Raw genomic sequence first — 9,053 nt, 5'->3', positions numbered from 1 at the left:
GTTATGGTGTATGGTTGGAGATGGTCTTAGAGAGGAAAGAATTTTCAAAATTGAAAATTGCATATTTTTGTGGGACAGATTAAAAAGGAAAAAAAGTGCATATTCTTATTGGATTGAGGGATTACTATTTTTGGTAATAAACCACACATTTCATTCACATTTTATTATAAAATTAAATATAAAAGTAGGATTCATATCATGCTAATTTTTTTCACCCACTTTCTACTATATTTTTTATAACCCGTACCAAATCAAATAGGGTTAATTAATTAGGGATGGAGGGAGTCTAAATTATTTAATATGTAGAATCATAATCTAATGAATTACGGTTATTGAGAAATTTTTATGTTTCAAGCCCACGTCAACTATTAGCCCAATATGTGGCCCATTTGAATCCAGCTAAATCTCTGTTTCTTAACATCACTAAATTTGACGTAAATTTACAATTAAGCCCATTATATGCCCAGCTGAATATTACCACTTCGGTGCCCGAATATTTTTGAAATTTTATTTAATTCCTGTTTGTATTTGAATCATTATATATCCCACTCTATAAGTAGCACTAATAATAATATAAAAATATTATTTTTTGAAAAAATAAAATAGGAAAGATACAAATAAGGAGTGATTAGATTTTTTTTTTACTCAACATAGTTGGGATGTCATTTTTTTTACTGAACTTAGTTGGAATGGAAGGGGTTATTATTTACTGGGAACATAGTTCATATGCATAGCATTTTCAAACTCCTAATAAAACAATGTAGCTGAAGTAGTACAAAAAAGTAAACATCCATTTCTCAAAGCAACAAATACACATCAACTTATGGTTTACAAATATAAGTAAAAAAGAGTGAATTAAAGAAGAAGAAGAAGAAAACTAGGGATGTCAATATAGCCCGTAACCCGTGAGTCGGCCCGAATAGCCCGCCAAATTTATAGGGTTAGGGCTGAAAATTTCTAGCCCGATTAGCCCGCACCCGATTAACCTGAACCCGTTAGGGTCAGACCCGAAAACCCGATAAGATTTTTTATCGTTCTATTTGTTTGACTTTAATTCGACACTTCATTGGTTATTTTATAATATAGATTACTAAAAAAATAACTTTCAATTTTATATATTAAATTTTTATTAACATAATAATAGATATATAAATTAAAAACTTTAAATTCACTACAAAATATATTTAAATTTCTAAAACATGCTTTAAAATTTCTTGATGTTGTTTTATTTTGCATAAATCTCAAATATTAGTATTTGATCACGTTTATGTTAGCGTTTAAGCATATATCTCAAATTTATCATAATTAAATATTTTAAATTTTATAAATATTTCACCATTATTTATTGGATTGAACGCATGTTAATTTTATCGGAAGCAACCCGATTAGCCCGCTGGGCTAGCCCGAAACCCGAGCTTTTAGGGTTAGGGTTGAACTTTTATAACCCGAAAAAATCACAGCCCGATTAGCCCGCACCCGATTGACCCGCAACCCGAATAGGGTTGGCCCGAAACCCGGTGGGCTGCCCCGATTGACATCCCTAAAAAAACAATCCAAATTACGATAACTCAGAAATATCACCAACCATGAGTTTGTCACCCGAATTGAACGCTAAAGCGCGTAGTTTCACCACTGAAAAAAAATGAAAATGTTATCAATCCAATAAAAAGAAATCTTGCTTGTGATATTTTAAAATTAGTGATTACAAATTCAAGTAAATGGGATGTTATTTGCAACAATTAATCTAAAAAGTACGTATTAAGTACAAATAATGTACTCCCTCTGTCAAAACTAATTAAGTTAGCAAAAAATATTTGGACACAAAGATTAAGAAATTGTGTTGAATATATTAGATGGAAGTAAAATAAAATAGGAAAGAGAAAAAAGTAGGAGAGATAAAGGAAGAGTAAAGTAGATGAGGAAATAAAGTAAGAGTAACTGAATGTTTTGTTTTTTGTCAAAAAGAAAATGTCTCTACTTTTGTTGAGACGTCCCAAAAAGGAATACGACTAAACTTAGTTGAAACGAAGGAAGTTGTTGATATTACCTGAAACAAGTGTACTTGTTGTTTTAGCTTCGTCTCCATTTGGATACAAACACAAGGAACCAATCTCCAGCAGCATCCAACAAAGCGAAGAATTCGATTCTCCATGATTTCTTCAATATGATTGAGCCAATAACTCCCCAAAATCCGAAGGTAAAACCAAATGGCATTGATATGGCAACTTCTCATTCATGTTTACCAGTGGAATAGTGATGGACGGCCTCAAGCTATCTTTGTGGCACTTTGGCAAAGGGTCGCCACAGAGTCCATCGTTCCCGGCATATGACGATGCATTGAAGCTCTGTAGTTGAGTACTCGTTGGAATTTTTTCCAGACAAACCATTGTTCGCCAAATCAAGAACACCGAGAGTGTGTATTTCTGCCAAACTTGTAGGTATCTCGCCAGATATTTGGTTGTGAGATAGATCAAGTGAATCGAGCATTTCCATTGTACCAATATCAGGAACATCAATGAATATCAATTCTTGGCAAAGTCTCAAATTGTGAGGTAACTCACCACACAAATTATTACCATGCATTTGCAGTACACTTAGGTTATGTAAAGCGGCCAGCAGTCGGGAACCTCTCCGGACAACTGATTATTTGAAATGTCAACATATTGAAGATGATCATGGCGAGTTCTGCAAATGGATGAAATTGAACCAGAGAACATATTTCCACTCAATAGAATATTTGATATGTTGGCGGGAAATAATGGTATAGGCCCCATGAATTGATTGTAACTAACATCCATTGAGAGGATTTTGGGGGGGGGGGGGGGAAAGAGATATAAGGACTTTATCTACTATATTGCACAACCACCTCGGGGGCTTTATCTACTATATTGGCACCACTGAGATCAAGAGAGGACAAATTCTTCTGGGTTCGAATCCAGCTTGGAAAATATGGGCCCACATTGCACCTGGCTAAAGATATGTCACTCAATGTAAAAGGAGGAATCCAATCGGAGGCAATATCCAAGATCAATGATGGATTGGTGGATAAAGATAGTCTCTTCAATTTATCCAAGATAGTTTTGTCAATGAATGAAATGCTCTCACTTCTGGCATCGATCCATTGAGTTGATTACGCGATAAGTCCAGTGAGAGTCCATTGTAGTTGATATTACCTGCACATTCTCGATTTGGATACAAACACAACAATCCTAATGTAGAAACAATCTCCAGCAGCATCGAATAAGTTGAAGAATGCAATTAGCCATGATTTCTTCAATATGAATGCAAAATCCAAAGATAAAACCAAAGTCCATTGATATGCCAACTTCTTGTATAAATGAGAAGTTGTTGCCATCTTTCTCAATCTTGTTTTCCCTAGGAATATTGGTGGATGGCCTCAAGTTATCTCCGGGGCACATTGGCATAGGATTGCCGCATAGCCCATCATTCCCGGCATAAGACGATGCGTTGAAGCTCTGAAGTTGAGTACTCGTTGGAATTTTTCCAGACAAATTGTTGTTCGACAAATCAAGAACACCAAGAGTGTGTATTTCTGCCAAACTTGTAGGTATCTTGCCAGAGAGTTGGTTATGAGATAGATCGAGAGAATCTAGCAATCTCCATTTTACTAATATCTGGAATTATATATCCTGTCAAACTATTTCTTGATACATTCAAGGATATTAATCCCCTCATAGTCGAAAATGATTTGGGAATGATTTCGGTCAATCTATTACTTGAAAAATCAATGAGTTTGAGACTCCAGAGATTTTCCGTGTATTCCCATTCCTTGCCTTTCCATTGAAATGATGAATTTCCATAATCCTTATTTGCATCGATAGCGTACAATTCCCCGAAAAAAATTAAATTAGACAGAGAATTGAAAGTGGACCTAGAATAATAAGCTAATGAGTTATGGTTATTGAGAAATTTTTATGTTTGAAGCCCATTTCAACTTTAGACCCAATATGTGGCCCATTTGAAGCCAGCTAAATTAGATCATCCTTCGTTAATTACCATCACTTAATTTGACCTAACTTCACTATTTGGCCCATTATAGGCCAGCTAAATATTTGCACCTCGTTGCTCGAATATTTTAAACTTTTATTTAAATACTGTTTCTATCAAATCATTATCTCACTCTATAAGTAGAAGTAGCACTAATAATATAAAAACAATTAAAGTAATTTAATTATTACTTTTATTAAAATTTATAAAAGTATATTTCTATATGAAGCCAAATCATGATTTTATAGCTTTATTTAGTAAGAAAACAAATATTTGAGGGTAAGTATATAGCATTTAGTAATAATATAATTAAATTAAAAATTATACTATAAGAATATAAATTTATTATATTTTCTTTTAGTATCTAGCCTAATCATGATTCGATAGCTTTATTTAATATGAAAATGAATTCTTCGAGGTAGCAAAATGTGGGAATCATATCGATGACCAGATCTTTGTGGGGTTAATACATATTACTACATAATATGGAATAGTATGCCTGTTTAAATTTTCTTGTTGTCCTAAATAATAAGATTAAGTTATTACTTATTATTGAGACGTGACATATTACTTATATTAATGGGAAGGGCTTAAAGTAAATATTATAGTACAGCACTATAATAATTTATTTCACATGGAAAATACATCATGATAGACACAATACTAGTGAATGCTAGTCATATTTTTACTGATAAGTGAATAGAAATTTAAATGTCACGCTTTTTCTTACCGGCCAAATAGTAGTTGTAAACGATGTCGGGATCTGCCAATGATTTAGACACACTCTCTATCTCCAAACACCTCTTTACCCATGAACTCAATTTGGGATAGTCTTGTTGGATGCTAAAATCGCCGCAGGTTTCGAAGGTCTTGAACCATGAGGAATATGTGATCAAAGCCACATCCAAAAACCCGAAGCCGTTGCCGCCGAAGAAGGGCTTATCGCCGAGATCCGACTCCATATGTTTCAGGATCTCCGCGTACCCCTTTTAACCGGCCTCTTTCACTTTCTCTTCTCCCTCCGCATACCATATCAATTTTCCGGTTTCAATTACCTACAATTCATTATCAACTTATATAAACAAGTTTAAATATCATCAAACAATTATTGTACTCAATCAATTTTACAACATCAAACTTGCTGAGGTGCAAACTACGTCCCACGTCAAGAAATAATCAGTAAAGTTAAAATCGGGAAGACTATGTCCACAGTGGACAATATCATACTATTGCGGCACATATAAAACTGTTTGCAGTTGACTATAACTAGAGTGCATGTACTATTTCTATTTTGGGACGTCTCTTAACAATTGAAACTTTCTAAACTTTCTACTCACTCCATTCCATTCCATAGTAGTTGGAGACGTTTCTTTTCGCCATGCAATTTAAGAAAAATTGTGTTAAGTGAGTTAAGTAAAAGAAGAATAAAATAAAAAATAAATAAGGTAGAGAGATGAAGAGAGATTAAAGCAAGAGATAGTAAAGAAAGTGAAAAGAAATGAGTTGATTTTTACTAAAAGGAAAATGATGCTACTACTATGTAACGTACCAAAATGACAAAATAACTCTAGTACTATGGAACAAATGGAGTATTTTAGAAAGTGGACTCCAAATCCATTAACTCTATTTCCACTACTTTTTCTCTTCCTTTCCCTTGATTTACCAATTCTTCTCTCGTATTTTACTAATTATACATTAAAACCCGTGCAAATTCAAAACTTTCTCCTTTTCAAAGACGGAGGCCGTACCTTTTTTTCTATATAATCAGCCAAGAACCTCGCTTGAGCTCGTTGGTAAGGATCACAAGGCAGCAGCGTCGGAGATTTGTCCTTCCACACCTCGTCGATGTATTCGACAATAATAAACGATCCACAAACGGGTTTGCCGTTGTGGATCAAAACGGGGATCTGCTTGTAAACGGGGTTGGACTCGAGAAGAAGCTGGCTTTTGTTTTGCAAGTCCTCCTCTCTGTGCTCGTAATCGATGCCCTTCACTGCTAACGCAACTCTCGGCCTCATTCCGAACATGCTCGGATAATAATCCAGCAGAATCACCTTGTCTTCCATGTTCAGGAGATATTACAATTTACACGACACCAGACCTCAAAGATACAATTAGCTTTGTTTTGGATATGGATTTAAAGGTAGAGACATTTATGACAATCACCATCACCATCACCCACTACTATTTTTTTTTAATAATAAAAGGACTATGATAATAACTAGAAGTCCTCGAAATGAGGTAAAGCGAATAATGCATAAAGTAGAATTGCATTATACTCTCTGTCCCATAAAAATATGGGCAATAGGTATGTCACGAGAATTAAGACAAAATTAATAAAATAAGAGATAAAAGGAGAATAGTTGTAATATCCCGGAATTTAAAACCCTAAATTTAGAACCCTAGAATTAATTATTGATGACATGGAATATGTGAATTAATTGATAAGTGAAATTATTGCATGAGTGTGAAGTTGAAAAGTCAAAATTGGTTGGCTAGTACGATGTGACATATGTGATTAATTAATTTATGAGATTGATTAATTGTTTAAGGGTGAGTGAGATTATTAGAGAAAATTTCCAAAAATACTAGCCACTATTATTTTGTGATTTTCGAAAATCACATGTAGAAGGAAAGGAGTTATTTTATTTTATTTGACCTCTTATTTGATTTCTTTCCATACCTAGAATTTTAATATTCTACCAAATCTTTCCATACCTCTAAAGATTATGCCATATCTTATTTTAATTAAACAAACCCATGCCTTATTTAAATAGGCATACTACACGCCTAATACCAATCATTAGTTGGAAGATTTTTTTATTTTATTTTTTCTGCTCCGTGGTATTTTATTCTACTCCGTAAAATATATCAAAACAAAACCATGGCTAATTAGAAGGCCAAATTTTCGAAAATTTGGTGTTTATACCTTAGAATCTATTTTTGGTATTTCTTCTTCCCTACTCCATAATATTTATTTATTTATTGTGGAGAATAAAATCTTACCAAATATTCTATTTATTTACCTAAAGATCTTGTTGAGCACTATAAATAAGAGAACCCCTAATACTAACCCCCTAATTTTCGTCCCCCATCATTCCCCTCTCTCAATTTTCTTCTACTTTACTCCATTAATCCTTCATCCTTTGAGAAGAAATTGAAGTTTGATCCAAGAATCCTTGAAGAACCAAGTCTCTACTTTATTTCTACCGATTGTTTTCTCTAAAATGGTATCTTGTTTATGAGTTATTCTTATTCTCCTTCTACTTCTTCTTTTTCTTCTTTCTATTTTATTTTTAGTAATGAATCATCTTGGTTGGGACAAACCAAAAGGGAAAGTCGGTCATGGGACGGAGGAAGTATTAAATTGGTAAAATATAAGAAGGAAAGAGAAAAATAATTGAAGAAGTGTTAGTAAAAAATTAGACACACTTTATTAGAAGTAAAAAGGTAAAAAAATAGAATGTGAATCAATTTTGTTGAACCTACTGAAATAGCAAAATGAGATTATTAATGTGATAATTAATGTGATAAAGGGAGTACAAAATCAATTGAGTAATGCACGGAGATTGTTCATGTTTCTCTGTCATCAATGAAATGATGTTTTACTATTTATTAATTAGATTGGAGTAAAATAATTTAAATGTTATGGTTGTTTGATTAGTTCTTTTTAAAAAAATGAAATTCAACTTAATTAGAAAACTTGCAAAAAAAAAAGAATACAAAGATTCTTTTCCAATTATACACAAACAAAATTTTAGGTAACGTCCAAAATCAATGGAAAAAAGGCATAAATAGATAAGGTGATATTAGTACTTTTATAAAAATAAAATTCAACTTGATTAGACAACTTGCAAAAAAATAAAGATACTTTTCCAATTAAGTGAAGGATGACTAAATAAGCATCACAAAAAATCTACAGCTTTGTGATATAAAAATAATAGTCTCAACTATTTTTCATCCAATCACGCATGGTTATCCAACAACAACATATAAACAAAAGTTGACGAAAGACTTGCGTTTAAAACCAATCAAAACGACAAAATTATAAAGTGATGGTTGATTAATTTATGATGCAAAAAATATATAGTACATGATAAAATTAAAGATAATTCGTGTTCATTATATACTACTCCATCTGTTCCATCGTAATTGAGTTATTTTTTTTCATTTTAATACGTTGCATAGAAGTGGAGCCATTTCCAATTTTAGTAAAAGTTAACATATTTTACACGTGCATGATCAGCAACCTACCTGAGGCATGGCCCATGTGTTAGTGGAAAAATAGGACACATTGTGAATTTGACACGGGTTTTATTGTGGAATTGAAAAAAATGACAAATGTGGGGTCCATATTATTATTAAGAGAAAAAAGAAAAAAAAAGTAAGAGAGAAGTAGTGTTAGTGGAATGTGGGGTCAGAGTAAGGGAGAAGGGTAAATGACAAATGTGCTCTATTTTTCGTGGAAAAAAAATGATAAATGTGTTCTATTTTTCGTGGACGGATGAAGTATTTTACAGGTGAATGTAAAGTCCAAGTGAATGTACGTTGTCAAGAAAGAATTGGAAAAAGTGATTACGAAAGACTAGAGTCGACTTTAATGAAATAAAAGTTTTAATTATGTATACAAGGCAACACAAAATGATTCAACCTACTCGGCTACACCCACTATATAATGCTTTGTTTTCCCGGAAATTACTTGAGTACTAATTGATGATAGAAATTCTTCAATAAGTGCAAAATACAAAATAAAATACATGTGGCCAAGTCATAGGTTAAATAAACATATGCGATAAATTCATGTCGTGTAATGTCATATCATGTTATGATTTATTATAAATTTCACTCCACATTTGGATTAATAATTGTTACAATCAATAGATGATACACAATTTAATTGGTTCGTTAGATGTCCTTCGGGAGCTAAGCTTTTAATTCAAGGATTTGAGGCACCCAATATATATGTAGGATGTAGTGTGGTATGTGTGAATTAAAACTAAAAGCAAATAATTCAAATTTAAAGTATTTATAAACATTAACTGAAT

General features: G+C 32.7%; 1 pseudogene across 1 annotated transcript; it reads right to left on the bottom strand.

Annotated features, from left to right (window-relative positions):
* Window positions 1-1,924: 1,924 nt before the first annotated feature.
* Window positions 1,925-6,143, bottom strand: LOC125191857 (putative glutathione S-transferase; annotated as a pseudogene). The gene is made up of 2 exons (XR_016129061.1): window positions 5,757-6,143; window positions 1,925-5,063 (listed from the first exon to the last, which is right to left on the bottom strand). The product of XR_016129061.1 is annotated as a putative glutathione S-transferase (transcript).
* Window positions 6,144-9,053: the final 2,910 nt, after the last annotated feature.

The sequence above is a fragment of the Salvia hispanica genome, chromosome 4 (assembly GCF_029641045.1).
Source record: "Salvia hispanica isolate PSC_SH4W2 chromosome 4, Shi_PSC_v1, whole genome shotgun sequence".
In the NCBI taxonomy this organism is placed as follows: domain Eukaryota; kingdom Viridiplantae; phylum Streptophyta; class Magnoliopsida; order Lamiales; family Lamiaceae; genus Salvia; species Salvia hispanica.
The sequence above is the reverse complement of the archived record's forward strand: the minus strand, read 5'-3'. Positions and strand labels throughout refer to the sequence as shown.